A 17,941-nucleotide genomic window follows, 5' to 3' on the forward strand; every position below is an offset into this window, starting at 1 on the left:
GGAGATTAACAAAGAAGCTGGAGAACAAGTAAACGATCGGGCAAAGAGCAATGGAACGAAAAATTTAAGGCGTAACATTCAGAGGCAGGAAGAGAGCGGCGTGGATCAGAGAGCAAACAGGGATAGCCGATATTCTAGTTGACACCAAAGAGAAAGAATTGGAGCTGGGCAGGTCATGTGGCGTGCAGGGCAGATAACCAGTGGAGCATTGGAGTTAGAGAATGAGTACCAAGGGAAGGGAAGCACAGCCAGTGATGCCAAAAATCAGGCGAGGTGATGAAACTAGGCTATTTACAGGCGCAAGTTGTACTCTGCTATCGCAAGACAGGGGTAATTGGAGATCGTCCTGCAGGGGTTGTAAAGACAGGTTGCTGATGATGATGATGGCAGACATCTTCCGCCACTGAGTATGTGCTGGCTGCTGTCCTGCGTAGTAAAGAACTTTTGTCACTGGGTATGTACAAGTGGGTAAGTGCCAGTGATAGTGTGCCCGTTTTTCGCCATTCTTCCAGAATGGATGTACCGCTGTGACACAAAGGGCACGAAGTTTCAAGCGCATTTAGATGTGTGCCCTACTGATCAACATCTACCATCAACAGTCTTCCCTATAACAGCCATCGCACACCGCATTCGTGCTCGTGACGCAGACAACAGCTAATGGCGACGATACCGTGCTCACATCATTAACTCCTGCGAGTATCTTGCTAAGTCAAACAAGCTTCGTGTTATTTAGATTCCAATATTGCGGTAAATGTGCGCTAAGCAAGTAGAGGACAGCACTTACGTAGACCTGCCGACCGGCATGGTGCCTGGTATTTAGAATTAGTATTTTCCCATTGTCACCTCCGGCGCATCTACTCGTCGATGTGCACATTTCACGAACCTGAAAAAGTGAGCGTCCAAGCTCGAACACACTCTGAGCATATATCAGCTATATTCGGGAAATTATGGCCGTCAGGCTAAAATCACTACAACAGGATGGACTGTCGAACAAGTCTGATGATTTAAGATTGTGGCTGAAATAATAGGCGGAAAGGACGGCTGGCGGTTGCATACACGTGATGCGTAATCGATTGTCTATACGAGCATACACAAGAAGGGATATAAAACAGAAGGGGAAAAGACCTGCGCCGACATCTTGGAGAGTTGAATGCATTGGTGACAAAGTGAGAGTAAATTCACGCGTGTATAAGCATACACGTTACATTGCGGACGACATATTTTGATGCGTTAGCGTTAGAAGTATCAAAGGTGAAAGTATGTATGTGCGTGAAGTGTGGGAAGCCGGTCACGTGGCAGAGGGGCATGCGTGTATCTGCCCGCGCGCTCGCGTGTTTGCGTGTGTGTGTAAGAAACTCATTTCTGGGGTTTGACGAGTCAAAATCAGATATGATTCCGAGGGACGCCGTATAGTGGGGGACTCCGAATTAATTTTGATCACCTGGGGTTTTTAACGTCCATCCAACGCACGATACATGCATATGTGTGTGTGTGTGTGTGTTTGTGTGTACGTGCGTGCGTGCGTGGTCTGCTCCGGACCACCGTCAGTTGCACTTCACCTTCTTGAAGAACAAGGACGTGTGTCGAGTGAGCTCCTTTCAATGTAGTAAATGTTGTTTTAATCACGGATTTGGAATTTCTAAGAAGTGCGACAGTTTTATAATTACACTTTTCTCCCGCACTTACCGCTAAATTTCCCCTGTATTTTTTTTATATTTATATGTATAAGAATGATGTAGGAATCCAGCCAAGACTGCGTGCAGCTCATCAACAAGGTAGATTCGCGGACTGCTTTTCAGGGAAATGAAGAAAAGGCTTCGGAGGCAAACAGCGAACAAGCAAGAACGTTTCTAAAAAAAAAAGTGCGAAGTTTTTCTATATATTTTAGCATGAACTCGGAAACAGAGAACGTAGATGCCTGTAAGGAAACGTAGGTGGATAAGACAAAATGCACGATTCAGTGTTAATTGACTGCTTTCTTTTCCACGGCTGGGCAAATGCGAAACCGTCACACGTGGAAGGTGCAAGTTCATTCAGCCCCTGCTCCAAAGAGCCGAAAGCGCTGTCAAACTTAGCCAAGTATTCGGCGCAGTGGCACGTGCGCAAAATCTCCTCCCCTGTACCTTTCTCTTGATTGCTACAGAAAATTGTGGGCCTGTATGACCGTAGACCTCAGTATCGCGACTGCGATGACGTCATCGCACGTAACGTAGAATGCTTCAAAGAAGCTTTTGTCCAGTTGTGAAGTTACGCTTCACTGGCGGCGGTTAACCCTCACGGTATGCCGCCACTATATCGCCTTCGGCGCAGTCTCCACTGCCTTTATTGCGGATGAGCTTCAGCAGAGCAGCTACTGGATACAGCGACTTTCGTGCCAGACACACCTCGACATATATCTGTAACGCGACCGAGGCGCCTCATCGAGCAGAAGGTTCATCGCACGTGCAGTACTGACACGTAAATTAAGCGTACCACTGACTGCTTCTGAAATTTAAAGGAGCTTACTCGCAAGGTATGACAATTAAGTCGAAAATAGTGGTAGTGTAACTAACAACCGGTGCAGTCAATCGTCGCTTGCTTTTGTGACAGCGGGCACTTGCCGACGTTCCGGTTGCCCTATAGCGTGTCTAGCGCAAACTGGACAGCGTTGCTTTCCGCTCGAGCACCTGGCTTCTCTAATGCGAATGTCACTAAAAATGTACGTGTAAAAAAGCTGAACGAGCGAGACACGCGTGCATAGAGCCATTGTAGAATGGTCGCCCCCCCCCCCGCCTCTCTACTTCTTTGTCCGCGTACACCTGAGGCGGGCGTGGAGGCAACATTATCGACTCGGCACGCGCATAAAGCTGCTCTCTCCAAGCCCACAGCAGGACGAACGCAAGAAACGGCCCGGCGACAGGTGCTCGTTCTCTCCTGAGATCGACCGCATCTGCGGTGCCTAGCTCCGATATTTTCCCTTCCCCTCGAATGAAGGTTCGCGCTCGGTCTCAACTGCGGCGCTCTAGCAGGAGGGGGGAGCTTCCAGTTAACGGGAACGGCGCAAAGCCCCCCTCCCCTCCCCCGAGCAAAACACGCGCAATCCCCGCCCCCTGCGCGCGATCGATAATCCTGCGTTTCGCGGATCGCACTCCGGATTGGACCGCCTCTACGATGACGTCACATTTGGTGGGGGCGGGGCATGGTTGGTCATCCGGAAACACGCCCGTATCCGTGCTCGGTTTGGTCGATACTTTCGAGACAGGCTTACTTGGATTCTGCGCGAATAGCTCGCCTCGTTCCACCGCAAATGTGATGGCGCGCTCTGAATATCGTGGCAAAGACGGCCCGAGACGGATAATTGGAGGTACGATAATGAAGAAAGTGTTGCAGCCAAGTACATTTATTTAAAATCGTTGAACGGTGATATCATTTTTCTCGATTGCTTCAATGTTCGTGATCTGGAACTTGCACATCGTTCTGCTCAGCGACGGGGAAGAATTAGCAACGAAAGAAGAAATGTGATCCCCGCGGCCTGTGTGGCTAAGGACTGCGAGAAAACAGGTCAGTGTATTCTTCAGCTTGCCATATTTAGAACACTCACTATACTTAGTATTTAAAACAACTTAATGATGCGTATTTGATTTATTGAGCAAGAGATAACGCGAAGACACGTCGCCGTTTGCCTCTGCGCCATATTTGAAATGGCTGCCTCTTACGTCCTCTATTTCCAAATGTCACCCCAATTGGATTTCACTTCTAGAAAATCTTCGGATTGATATAAGTTATTCGAACGTCTCACTTTGCCCAAATGTGCGAACAAAAATCTTAATGGGGACAAGATTACTGACTTTTATCGGAAATGTTGCAAAGAGAAATGTCACCCGTTTCTGCACATACTAATAAGTGTAATAAAATAGGTCGCTGGCAAGCGGAAATGAACCAGTTTTAAATAAAGGGAATGCAATAGATATAGCACTTCCACAGGTCTGCATCAAGACACCTCAGCAAAGTTAAGTCGAGAATGCACATCGCAGTTGCTAATATAGGCGAACGAAAACGTCGGAAACAAAATACAGGAGCTACCGCATAGTATTGCAGTTTAACGCAAAATTCAATGGGCGCTTCATCAGAGTTAAACACAACGAGAAATTTGTACGTTTATTGGCACTCAGTTCAAGAAAATAAATCTTGCAGGAGGTTTGAAGAATCACTCAAGAAAAAGAAAATCTATGGTTAAAGCTTAAGTTAAATCTGAGAACATGGCAAGCCCTGGAGCAGTTTCTCCATAATATTTTGCTTTGTTCGCCGGCCGAGAGCATCGTATACTTAATAAGAGACACTTGACAACATATTCACCGAAAAAAATATAAACAAAACAAGCTTACCTTAAGGAGCTCTCTCTGGTAGAATGAATAGCCGCCAGGTAAGTGATGTGTCAATAAATCGTACATTTCTGTTGAGAAATCACAATAAATTGATACAAAACTACGTGGTTCAACTGCTGGAGTTGATCATGGGTCGCTCCATTAAAGAATACGAAAAGTGAGCTGTGAAAACGAAACAAAACAAAAAGCTTCATGAAAGCGTGTTCATATTGCATCACCGCAGTTGGCAACAAGTCATGTAAATGCGGTGCTTTATGGACTGGAAAAAGAAAGAACTGACGACAGATTTTGGTTATGCAAAGAAGTCTTTTCGGGAACTATACTTTAAATTTCTTGCTACATTTACAGAAGTAATCCTCCACGAATAAGCTGCCGTCGACGTAAAACATTGTGCGGAATAGTCCAGTGAATCCCTCTCACAAAAATGCTGATATGCTATCATAGATTATAATAATAACATAAGTGCTGTGTCGTGGTGGTTAGAACAGCTGATCTAAAGGCAAAGAAACAAAAATATATATGTTTTTTATTTCTGTCCGCGCAATGTCGTGATGAGACATTCAGCTTCTGATCGACCGACCGGAGGAAGGCATCACGCGAAGGCGTATCTGTGGTTTCTGTATGACTATCACCCTTCAAAGACGGCGTATTAGTTCTTTTAAACGCGAAATTGATCCTAATTGCAACGCTAACTAATTTTTAAGCGGGACACACAGCCACTGGTGCTTTTGATAGAACGTGTTGCTGGACAAGTTGATTCAGACTTGCACGCTTAATAAGTTGACACCTTAAATGGGCCAAACTAGCGTTTCTATTTTGTCTGCTTTCTTTTGTCCCGGCTAAGGAGTGCGCTTGTCAAACGTCCAAACTAGCACTGTTAATCGGTTGTCTGTATTCTTTCTGTAAAGATCTGTATGGTTACTCGTGTAATACTTCGTGCGCGAATTGATAAATCAGAGGGGAAGGGACCGGAAATTAGTTTTACACACACAGGGGCCGAATTCACGAAGCTTTTCGTTCGTAAGTGCTCTCTGCAATTACCCGGCCGCCTTGGATAGCAATCTGTACAGCATGTCTATTCGTTGAAATGACTTTTAACGAGCGATTGAACGCGTGAGAGGTTTTTGTGAATACAGACCTAAGAATGAAGGACTCCTGCAAAGATATTCGAATGCACGAAAAGCAAGTGAAAAGAACTACACTGGAGGAACTCAACGTCAGGGTATTCCAGGGAAGCATCACTGAAAACGGCAGAAAAGGGGGGAGAAAGGCAGCAATATTGGGGTAAATTCTGGATGGCGTTAACATACTTATGTGCTAGATATCAGCAATTCATTTTTAACAGAAATACTTTGTTTTATGGGAGGGGCCGGGTACTTGAGTGCAAGGAATAATATATTGCTGACCATTCAATATTATAGCTTGGTAACGATATGGTGTACAATGTATAAGAATGACACTGTTCGCGCTTTCGATCTGCTTTCCATAAATTCTTGCCAACGCTGGCACTAGGTCTCGGAACAAACTGCTTTGTCGTTCGCGTTTTAGTTTCATTCCACTGCAGAAACTTCCGTTCCGGTGGTGCTCCGGAACGAAAAAAAAAAAAGCCCCGTAACTCCTCATAACGGTTTTGGTTTGCATGCACAAATTTTCGAAGGAAAGTAAAGATAAAAAGCGTGGTGTTTATTTTTCTCAATGAGTGAATTACGAATTCTGTGATCACGCTCAGTGCCTTGATTCAAAGCACTGTGCATGATCTGAGCAGCGGCACGTCATCGAGTGCACTCGCCGAAACGTGGGACCGCTGTTCCGACAAAACCTATTTAAACGATCAGGAACGAACGATGAAACTTCGGTAAGAAAGCGTTGTACTTGAAGAAAACGAAATGATGAGCTCTTCAGCGCACAAGCCCTGGGGTTTGCTACGATGCCGATCGTTAGTCATCCGAGCGGCAGGCTTTGATTAGTGGAGCGTTCGACGGGCTACTCTCGCACTGTCCCTGCCTGAGATACGCGAAAATTCTGACATTGGCTGACGACGGTTGCTTCTGATGGCCGACTTTCCCCTTGAACTTAAGACCGATCAAAAATATTTCGGTTTTACCGAAAAACAAAATAATAAATAAATATTCGGTCACGTTTTTGTTGTGGTCAAAAATATCGTTCTTTTTATTTCGTTCTTGTTTTTTTTCTATTCCGACAAGGTGGGCACAATGAGCAAAACCAGCACCTGAATTAATTTCTAATGCTGTATCTGGCTTCACTTTATCGCTTCTTTGATAACAAGATGTCTGTTTTTATTATCGAGGTACACTTGTAGCCCTTACATAAGTGTCGACATACTAGATATAGCGTCTGCTGCTGACTGCGCACCACAGACTTGAGGCCTGTATTATCAGCACTGATGTGAAAGCAGTTATTAATATTCTCCGTGCAGAGTGGAGAAACCATAAGTCAGAGTCGTCGGTCATTCTGAAAATGATGTTTGTCCACCGAATAACTTTTCTTTAGAATTTCGGGATGAATCCGAAATGATTTTTGCTCGCGTAAGTGCCACATGCCAGTGGCTGGCCATCCTCACTGTGACCAATATGCTTATATGTGTAGCTCATGCGTAAAATATGTTTTGTACATACGCCCAGGACTTTGCGAAATTGGGTCGAGCTTCTTTAGCGTGAGTGTCACCTGCCATTGGTTCGTGGACTGGGGTGATTGTCAGTGGCTGTACTCACAAACCTTGTGATTATTAAGTGCTGCTTACCATTGGCTAATTTCCCCCGCTAAGAATAATTATGTTGGACATCACGACCGGTTGGCATATGACCTTACGAGCAGTTATAATATAAGGGCTTTTTTGTGGATAGAGGCTCTCAGACTTCATAACGAAAAAAAATCACGTTTCGCCAGAAGGGCGAAGCAATGAATACAACAGCAACATGCTAGAATATTACACCAAGTGTAAGTGTATATTCGCAGCTGTAGTGACAGTATCAATTGAAGCAAATGTAAGCTGGCTATGTAAAAACGAGCTGTTGTGCTAGAAGTCCTCTGTTTGACTGGTGCCACGGGGCCATTTCATTTAGGCTTATTAACTAAAGCCAACGTCTTCTTGTAGCGACTTTCCCACCATTTTCCTCTGTAGGGCCTGTTTCAAACATCTTTCCTGGTAGGATCCCGGAGGTTGTGACCAACCGCACCAATTAAAAGGCATCATTTTCGTATTTGAGCTCTTTTATATTTCCTCATTTGAGTTATCTAAGTCTAAAAAGAGTTAAGATAAAAGACATGCGCTGCCATTGTTTTCTGTGGGCTGCCATTCTCAAAATTCCGAGGGATAAGTTGTCTAGAATGCAAGACCTAGTAAGACCAACTTTAGCGATAGATTGTTTTGGCAATATAGCCCGCATACACCGGATGTCATATAGCATGGCATGGCGTATAGAATGCATATACATACATATACCATATACATACCATATACATATGGAACCTCACGGCGACGCGGATGACGGTGAAAATTCGATTGGAGTGTCCACATAATTGATATCGCAATGAAAAGTAATTATGATAATTGTGTTCGGGAGAGCAGATACTAGGTCAATCGTAATGGCAGACATACTATTACAGAGGGCAGCGGTGAATGGAAAAAACACTTACAGACGGGGAGCTTTATGAATTTGTTTTCTCAGCTCCCATTAAAAAAACAATCTTACGCTGGAATTGTTCGCAACAGAAAATTCTAGCCAATTTTGGCGCTGTATATATTCCTAGCGAATTGAGGTGACCGGCGAACGGCAAAGCGGGATTACGAACGAAGGGATTTGTGAACTCACCCGTTATTATGCCGGTCTCTTCTACCATGCGGGCAGATGCCCGAAGGCCAGGCAATAAATCATTTGATGTACAAAGATTCGTGAATAAAGTCCACCGCCAGAATTCTCACACAGAAGACATCAGACAGTTACGGCCTCGCTACTCAATTACCAACAAAGCTATTTGTTTCAATTATTTGCTTTTAGAATTAGGCTTGCACGTAATTAAAACTTGAAAACGTTGCTCGCATGTGACTAGCATGTTTAGAACATTGTCCACATACAATGCTTTCAAGAACTTCACAAAGAAACTTTTAGCAAAAGCTGTGTGCTCAGTTAACTTCTCCTGCACGTGAGCCGCAAGGTTCCCCTAAGTCCAGCATATTGATCCCACTGGCTGATATACTTCTTAGAATAGCGGTACGTGAATTATTCGGCGTTCTTAAAACACCTTTATAACGGTCTGAAGTGCTTGCATTTATATTCACTGTAAAGTGCATATTAAACGCACACCCTTACAACGATGTCTGCACATCAGTCATAATCTGCCTCCTATTTGCGCAAAATATGGGAAACGAGGCTGGCTCGTTTAGTCTACATAGGACTTCGCGGGCGCCTGTTATTTTCGATGAATATAGTAGATAAATTAAAGTTCAGTAATTATTTGCAACAATTATTGAGAAACATTAACATATCTCCGCGCATCACCTTTAGCACAGCTTCAATTTTCGCCGAATGTGAAGTCGGTGTCACGTGCTCTCTTACCATCTCTTACCACACTGGGTAGGACGGAGGGTGACGGCTGTACAAGTATTTGAAGCAACTGCTAAATGATTTTTTCTAGTATCTGTACTCTACCTACAGACATTAAAAACCTCAAGCACACTGGTGATAATGCTCTCTATCTTACAATAAATTTGATGGTAGTGAAGATTATAGTTCAGCGAAGTCAGTGGGCAAAATTGCGCGCCATTCGTAATACACGCCTATATATATATGCACTGAAGGGCTGGCATTCGCGATTTACCTCAAATTGTGTAATAAACCCACAAACCTTGATATTTGCTACACATCATCCATAACCATGCACTTTGCTTGCCCGAAATACAATGTAACTCGCATAGTTATGGGAGGAAGCCGCGGGCGCCTCGAGATTTGCAACTAATCTGAACTCGTTGTATATGCACAGAGTTTTTCTGGGGACATTAAGAAACATTGCGGATAACGACCTTAAAACGCATTTGAATACTTAATGAAGAATTAAAAAAATGTATCATATATCCACATGTTTGATTTCGCATACTCACTAATTATAACGTTTCCCGTATTTTCACTAAGTTCAACGCTGATGAGAGCAGCAGTTCTGTCACGACAGCATGCTGAATTCGATCATTAAATAAAGCTTTAACTTCGCGTGCTTATTGGCCGTAACGTTCTCCCCATTTTCTCCGAATTTGACCAAAGTGACAACTACGCTGCTGTCAAGAAAGCGGGATAGACACTACATCATGCATAAATACCCACGTTCGATGCTCCGGTTCTATTGCACATGTAATTTATGACAGCGGCTACAAGTGACCCACACAATTTGTACTCAGCCTGCCCAAGAAAAGTTATCACTACTCGCACTCCGTCTGTTTTTCACTGGGCGTTTCTTCAATGCCTCGCTTCTCGCCAACAGAGTTCGCTCGCGCGTGCATACACGTGGGGCTTCTTGCGACAGGTTGCGAATAAAAGAACAAAAAAACGACAAAAATGACAAATATTACATAACGTATTAGCAGCCGTATATCACAATGTGTTTGTATCTAATGATTAAATATTGGCAGTGGCTTATCTCGGCTATGCCAGGATATACGTAGCGAAAGCTAAGGCATAGCATGGTTAGCCTTGGTTAATCTTGATTGCACGTATAGGTTAGTCTGGTTGTCTAGCTATGTTGCGGCGTTTAGCCCGTCATTCGGCGCGCTGTTCGTCTGTTTCCTCGGCGATTCGTTTCGTCTTCATCTCGTTCCGATGTCGATTCCAGGCCTCCTCCTGCTTATCAGAAATGTCGCCGTCCATACTGCCGCATCAACTGTGGTTGCGGCGCACGCGAGCTCTCCTTTTCAATCCTCCGACATGTTATCAGGCATGCGACGTCGCTCGCGAAGCGAACGGAACGATGGTGAACGCGGTGCGACGAGGAACGCGGTGTGACGTCATGTGCCTCCTCGGAGCACCGCCACTGCGAAATCGTAAGTTCACGGCCAATAAAGCTTTCGCTATAAAACTTGTTTCGTTCAATACTGAGCCTATATACAAAACAGTTGCGCACAATTGCGGTCAAAAATATCGAACTACATCCAAGTGCGATTTAGTGTCCACAGCGTTGACTGCTATGTATGGAACGGAGTATAGTTAGCCCACACCCAAATTTCCAGTTGGCCCACCCCGAAATTGAAGTTGGCCCACCTGCATACGTAAGTCGACCCATCGCCAAATTTCAGTTGGCCCACCCGCGCCACGAAACTTCTAGTCGACCCACCCCTAAGTTTAAGTTGACCTAACCCCTAATTTGAATTGCCGCAACTCCAAATTTTAAGTCGGGCCACCCCCGAGTTACAGTTGGCCCACCCTGAAGTTTCAATTCTGCCCACTCCCAAAGTTCACTTGGCCCATGTCCAAATTTTGAAGTAGGCCCACCTGAAAATTTAAGTTGGGCCACTCCCAAATTTAAGTTGCGCCACTCTCAAATTTCAAGTCAGCTCACCATCTAATTTAAGTTAACCCACAACCGAATTCCTGTTCCCCCTCCCCCGATTTAAATTTGGCCAACTCCCAAATTTCAGTTGGCCCATGTTCAAATTTAAAGCTGGCCCACCCCCAAATTTCAAGTTGACTCGCCGCCAAACTTTAAGTTGGCCCACCCAACATTTCGAGTTGGCCCACCCGCAAACTTCAAGTTGGCCTACATCCAAACTTCTAGTTGACCCAACCCCAAATTTCAAGTTGACCCACACTCAAATTTCAGTTGGCCCATCACTACATATATTTTCTAAGGAGTCGAATGTACCTCTGTTCGTATTCGCTTAATATTTTTTTGCTTTAAATTTTTCCTTATTGCTTGAACGCTACCAATCATCTGAATTTACACCATTACGATTCAATCAATCAATCAATCAATCAATCAATCAATCAATCAATCAATCAATCAATCAATCAATCAATCAATCAATCAATCAATCAATCAATCAATCAATCAATCAATCAATTTTATTTACGAGAAACAAAAGGAACTGGAGGGACACCTGGACAAAAAGCTGTCGCAGGAGCTTGACGTTATTAAATGTCTTAACTTTACAAGTTACGCATTTTTGTGCATATCCAAGGCATTACACCTATCGCCAACAGGACGGGGGAGCTCACCAAAGAATGCTTACGAATTAAGAGAAACTCGCATAATGTACCGAATGCATTAAAGTTAGTGTTTCAGGTAAATTAAATCCAAACTCCTATCACGATATCTTCAGTAACTGAGAGCTGAATACCTGCAACGGGTTGCGCGTCCATATAGCAGGGTGCAGCGGTGGCGTAGAGGTAGAACACCCGCCTCGCGTGCAAGACGTCCGTGGTTCGAATCCCGGTGCCGGCAATTTTCCACCGGATTAAAAAAAAATCCGCATGTTGATAAAATTGCATAAACAGGCCTGGAGTGTGGCCTGATCCCGGTGACCAGAACCGGTAACGCACTCCCTCACCAGAGCAGGATTGGCCACCCTGGTGCAGTACTTGGCCACAACCTCCTATATGAACAACACAATCAAACCCCGGCCCTCAGTCCCCAGCAGCTGCGAAGCAACTGACCACGCCGGCGGTCAGACCTGCGACGCTGCAGAGAGTGCTAAGAATCACTGGCTCCGGACAGGCCGCCATTGGAATATGAACCTGGCAACGTTTAACGCTAGAACGTTATCTAGTGAGGCGAATCTAGCAGTGCTATTAGAGGGCAGTAAATGGGATATAATAGGGCTCAGTGAAGTTAGGAGGCCAAAAGAAGCATATACAGTGCTAAAAAGCGGGCACGTCCTGTGCTACCGGGGCTTAGCAGAGAGAAGGGAACTAGGCGTCGGATTCCTGATTAATAAGAATATTGCTGGTAACATACAGGAATTCTATAGCATTAACGAGAGGGTGGCAGGTCTTGTTGTGAACCTAATAAGAGGTACAAAATGAAGATTGTACAGGTCTACGCCCCTACATCCAGTCATGATGACCAGGAAGTCGAAAGCTTCTATGAAGACGTGGAATCGGCGATGGGTAGAGTGAAAACTAAATACACTATACTAATAGGTGACTTTAATGCCAAGGTAGGCAAACAGCAGGCCGGAGACAAGGCGGTGGGGGAATATGGCATAGGCACTAGGAATATCAGGGGGAGTAGTAGAGTTTGCGGAACAGAATAATATGAGGATAATGAATACCTTCTTCCGCAAGCGGGATAGCCGAAAGTGGACGTGGAGGGGCCCGAACGGCGAGACTATAAATGAAATAAACCTCATACTCTGCGCTAACCCTGGCATCATACAAGATGTGGACGTGCTCGGCAAGGTGCGCTGCAGTGACCACAGGATGGTATGGACTCGAATTAGCCTAGACCTGAGAAGGGAACGGAAGAAACTGGTACATAAGAAGCCGATCAATTAGTTAGCGGTAAGAGGGAAAATAGAGGAATTCCAGATCAAGCTTCAGAACAGGTATTCGGCTTTAACTCCGGAAGAGGACCTTAGTGTTGAAGCAATGAACGACAATCTTGTGGACATCATTAAGGAGTGTGCAATGGAAGTCGGTGGTAACTCCGTTAGGCAGGATACCAGTAAACTATCGCAGGAGACGAAAGATCTCATCAAGAAACGCCAATGTATGAAAGCCCTACAGCTAGAATAGAACTGGCAGAACTTTCGAAGTTAATCAACAAGCGTAAGACAGCTGACATAAGGAAGTATAATATGGATAGAATTGAACATGCTCTCAGAAACGGAGGAAGCCTGAAAACAGTGAAGAAGAAACTAGGAATTGGCAAGAATCAGATGTATGCGTTAAGAGACAAAGCCGGCAATATCATTACTAATATGGATGAGATAGTACAAGTGGCTGAGGAGTTCTATAGAAATTTATACAGTACCAGTGCCACCCACGACAATGATGAAAGAGAAAATAGTCTAGAGGAATTCGAAATCCCACTGGTAACACCGGAAGAAGCAAAGAAAGCCTTGCGAGATATGCAAAGGGGGAAGGCAGCTGGGGAGGATCAGATAACAGCAGATTTACTGAAGGATGGTGGGCAGATTGTTCTAGAGAAACTGACCACCCTGTATACGCAATGCCTCATAACGTAGAGCGCACCGGAATCTTGGAAAAACGCTAACATAATCCTAATCCATAAGAAAGGGGACGCCAAAGACTTGAAAAATTTTAGACCGATCAGCTTACCGTCCGTTGCCTACAAACTATTTACTAAGGTAATCGCAAATAGAATCAGGAACACCTTAGACTTCTCTCAAGCAAAGGACCAGGCAGGATTCCGTAAAGGCTTCTCAACAATAGATCATATTCACACTATCAATCAGGTGATAGAGAAATTTGCGGAATACGACCAACCCTTATATATAGCCTTCATTGATTACGAGAAAGCATTTGATTCTGTCGAAACCTCAGCAGTCATGGAGGCATTACGGAATCAGGGTGTAGACGAGCCATATGTAAAAATACTGAAAAATATCTATAGCGGCTCCACAGCCACCGTAGTCCTCCATAAAGAAAGCAACAAAATCCCAATAAAGAAAGGCGTCAGGCAGGGAGATACGATCTCTCCAATGCTATTCACAGCGTGTTTACAGGAGGTATTCATAGACCTGGATTGGGAAGAAATGGGGATAAAAGTTAATGGAGAATACCTTAGTAACTTGCGATTCGCTGATGATATTGTCTTGCTTAGTAACTCAGGGGATCAACTGCAATGCATGCTCACTGACCTGGAGAGGCAAAGCAGAAGAGTGGGTGTAAAAATTAATCTGCAGAAAACTAAAGTAATGTTTAACAGTCTCGGAAGAGAACAGCAGTTTACAATAGGCAGCGAGGCACTGGAAGTCGTAAGGGAATACATCTACTTAGGGCAGGTAGTGACTGCGGATCCGGATCATGAGACAGAAATAATCAGAAGAATAAGAATGGGCTGGGGTGCGTTTGGCAGGCATTCTCAGATCATGAACAGCAGGTTGCCATTATCCCTCAAAAGAAAAGTGTATAATAGCTTTGTCTTACCAGTACTCACCTACGGGGCAGAAACCTGGAGGCTTACGAAAAGGGTTCTACTCAAATTGAGGACGACGCAACGAGCTATGGAAAGAAGAATGATAGGTGTAACGTTAAGGGATAAGAAAAGAGCAGATTGGGTGAGGGAACAAACGTGAGTTAATGACATCTTAGTTGAAATCAAGAAAGAGAAATGGGCATGGGCAGGACATGTAATGAGGAGGGCAGATAACCGATGGTCATTAAGGGTTACGGACTGGATTCCAAGGGAAGGGAAGCGTAGCAGGGGACGGCAGAAAGTTAGGTGGGCGGATGAGATTAAGAAATTTGCAGGGACGGCATGGCCACAATTAGTACATGACCGGGGTTGTTGGAGAAATATGGGAGAGGCCTTTGCCATGCAGTGGGCGTAACCAGGCTGATGATGATGATTATAGCAGTGGAAGCGTTATGCACTTTCGTCGCTGATCCATTTGCAATAAATGGACTGTGAGTGATATGTGATTACGTGATTTGAATGCGAAAGCATGAGAGCTCGTCTTACTGATCACCTAAAATTAAAGCTACACCTTAATCAACTTAGTTCTATTTGCACCAACATTAATCCACCTTGCTCTAATTTGTACCAACCTTACTGTACCTTAATTCAATTTATTCGGTCTTAATCCGCTTACATCTGCCTTATTCCAATTTTGGGAGTGGGCCACGGCGTCCTGTTCATCGTGGTATTTCCCAGGGCGAGCCGCAGCAGGTACAGCGCTGGTAACTTGAAGTCATCGCTTGTTCACGTGGGTTTTCTTGCAGTCTGATGTTAACGCCGGACACTGGCCCGGATCTTCTGCTTAATAGCCATAAGATACGCTGCGAAGGTGCTTAAGACAGCTAATTTTGAAGTGGTAGCGTTAAGATGCTTGCGTCGCACAAAATCCGGTGTCAGCGTCCCCGTGCGCAAAGATTTCCCTATAATTGACGTGTATATGTGCACGCCACGCCTTGCGATATTGCATGCGGTATATGCGGGCTGTATTGCCACACCATTCGAAAGCGAAAATTGCTCATACCTTGCCTTACATTCTTCACAAAAGACAGGGAATGCGGGAGATGGAATTTCAAGACGATGAGCAACCATAGAACAAGGTGAGTGCAGAAGATAACGTTTCGACAACTGGACCTGTATCTTTCAAGGCCTTGAAAAAAGCAAGTTCACTTGTCGAAACGTTGGCTCCTGCTCTCAACTTGTTCTCGTGTTGCTCACATTCAAGCGCAAAGTTATTCCTCGCAAATTTGAGGATGACAGCGCATACCTGTTATGTTAAACATTCTCAGACTAAAATATTGAACGTGCGAAACAATAACGGAAACTTGAAAATGATGTAATTTTTTTTCGGCACGGCTGTTCACAACCTCCGTGATCGTCCCACACATGAGGCTGCGTTTCTACCAGAAAGCTCGCCTTAGTGCATAGCATTCGCCGCACGCTTTTCCCGATAAGCATTAAGGTTACGTAAGTTGGAGTTGCCGGGAAGCGTTAGAAGCAGTCAGGCATCTCTGAATGCCGTGGTGTTCCAATCTTAAATACAAAGCTTAAGCATCCTCCGAATTTTTTTGCAACACAGACACAGGGTCGACATGTGTCTTGGTGTTGTCTTGGTGTTACTGGTCTTCGGGCGAAGCCTGAACGTCTTAACAAATTTCATCGGAAGTTGCGTTCTCAGTACTCGACAGGAAACAAAACTTTTTTTGGAAACACCCAGCTTTTACTTTGTAATAAGCCTAGCATTGACATAAACAGAGCAAAACTACTTGATCTGAGTACGGACTCCAACACAGCTTGCTGAGAAGCGATCAGTTATCATCCATAGCAATAGCCGAGGTATGCCTTGTTTTCCAACCAGATTTTGTAGTTCGGCAGCTGCACGGAAGGGCGCGCGCTATTTCGCAAGTCGTCTAATAAACTTATATCCCTTGAAGTAAGGATTAATACGTCATGATTCGTCCATCTGTTGTGCCGCCTATGTTTTGATTATTGTACGGATAACAAGGTCCACAGATTTCTGCCTTAAGCTCAGTAATCCCTGACAAGCTGACGTCTAAAAGTATTTAAAAAAGAAAGAGGTAACCTGCAATGGCAAACTCTGCTTGTTTGAAAGGTTCGTCCTTGCAGCCGCCATGTATGCATTATGGCATCAGAGCTCCGTTGTCGAAATGCGCGGCAAGACGCAGCGTACTAGGACCACTTGTTGAAAAGAATTGGCATTCTTACCTGGACAACACTGCAAGATAAATTGATGGCGTGCGTCGAGGACAATTTTCTGCGCCGCTCATCTGTAAAATTATGTACAGTTAGTTGATAATGCCTGTCTAGAACCTGTACTGCACTAACACAATATTTTTTCCGCTTTATGCAATATTATATGCTACACCGTTAGTAATGATAATTTCATTGTCTAGAGCCTGTGTTGCATTAGAATCAGATTTTTTTCGCTCCTTTACACACGATGCTGTATGAGGCTCTTCCAAACCCACATCTATGCAGGAAGCCGTTCGGCTTAGAAATTGCTACGTGTATTGCAGTTGGCATGAGCAGCACCATATCTGTTTCCTCGTCATAAAGTTAACTTGTTTTAACGTGTCGCAAAGCTGTACTAAAGCTTCACAATAGATTTCCTTTTCTAGCTACAGCTGTAATTGACGCGTGGGCAGATGCAGCCAGAGCTCTAGTGTGCTTCCTGCGGTGTATCGACCTGAGAGATAGGCTCTGATATTGACGTGTGTCACTTCTATCTTAAACGCCAATCCCCTTTTCTATGCTCGCCTTTCTACCTTGCTATCTGTACACGTGTCAATGTAAATATTTCCCGGCAGGGTAGCAAAGCGGTTTTCTTCTGGTTAACTTCCATGTCTTTCGTTTGTCTCTCTCTCTCTCTTTGCAAGCCTGCAGCGTTCCACAAGACAATGAAAAAGATCCTTATACGAGGTCGCTTAGCTCGCGAGCTAAGTGATTCTCAGTGGCGACGCAGGCAGCAGGCGCTACCAACGTTACCAACTAGAAAGACCAGCAACATGATGTGCTGTGCATTATTGACGTTTCCCTGACTTGTCAGTTACGTGTCAGTTACGCTTCCCTGACTTGTCGGTTAAGTTATCTAACTTGTCAGTTACATGTTCAATATGAATTTATTGTTGCATGCTTATTAACTGTTGCAGAGTGGAGAGCTTTACGCTGTGAACGCTTGTCGGTCGCATATTCAGTGTGCGCATAGATGCCTAGAGAAGGCGAATGGGCTCACTCGTACATGCACTGCTCACTTTGCGGCGGCGCCGGTCTTTCACTTTAAGCAGCGGTAAGCTGCAACAAGCACTGTATCATTTTCTCTAACATATTATCACCCAATTGTGGAGTTATACTGGGTGTTTCAAAATGCTTTCGAAACGGGATAAAAATTTCCTGTGGAAGATCGCACTATTCTA

The 17,941-nt window shown here is 44.6% G+C and overlaps 1 protein-coding gene across 7 annotated transcripts in view; it reads left to right on the forward strand.

The window, feature by feature from the left end:
• LOC135901464 (pancreas transcription factor 1 subunit alpha-like) overlaps nt 1-17,941 on the forward strand; it is a 37,994-nt gene that overhangs the window by 9,256 nt on the left and 10,797 nt on the right. The window contains exons 1-2 of one of the 7 annotated variants that reach the window (XM_070538032.1): nt 3,326-3,343; nt 3,465-3,540. The exons of 3 other annotated variants lie outside the window; for them this stretch is intronic. The gene's annotated coding sequence lies outside the window, so the exon portion shown is untranslated. Of the gene's footprint in view, nt 1-352; nt 455-3,246; nt 3,541-10,335; nt 10,414-17,941 lie in introns of those variants that run through there. 3 more of the 7 variants (XM_070538040.1, XM_065431272.1, XM_070538041.1) reach the window with 3 other exon arrangements.

The sequence above is a fragment of the Dermacentor albipictus genome, chromosome 1 (genome assembly GCF_038994185.2).
Source record: "Dermacentor albipictus isolate Rhodes 1998 colony chromosome 1, USDA_Dalb.pri_finalv2, whole genome shotgun sequence".
In the NCBI taxonomy this organism is placed as follows: domain Eukaryota; kingdom Metazoa; phylum Arthropoda; class Arachnida; order Ixodida; family Ixodidae; genus Dermacentor; species Dermacentor albipictus.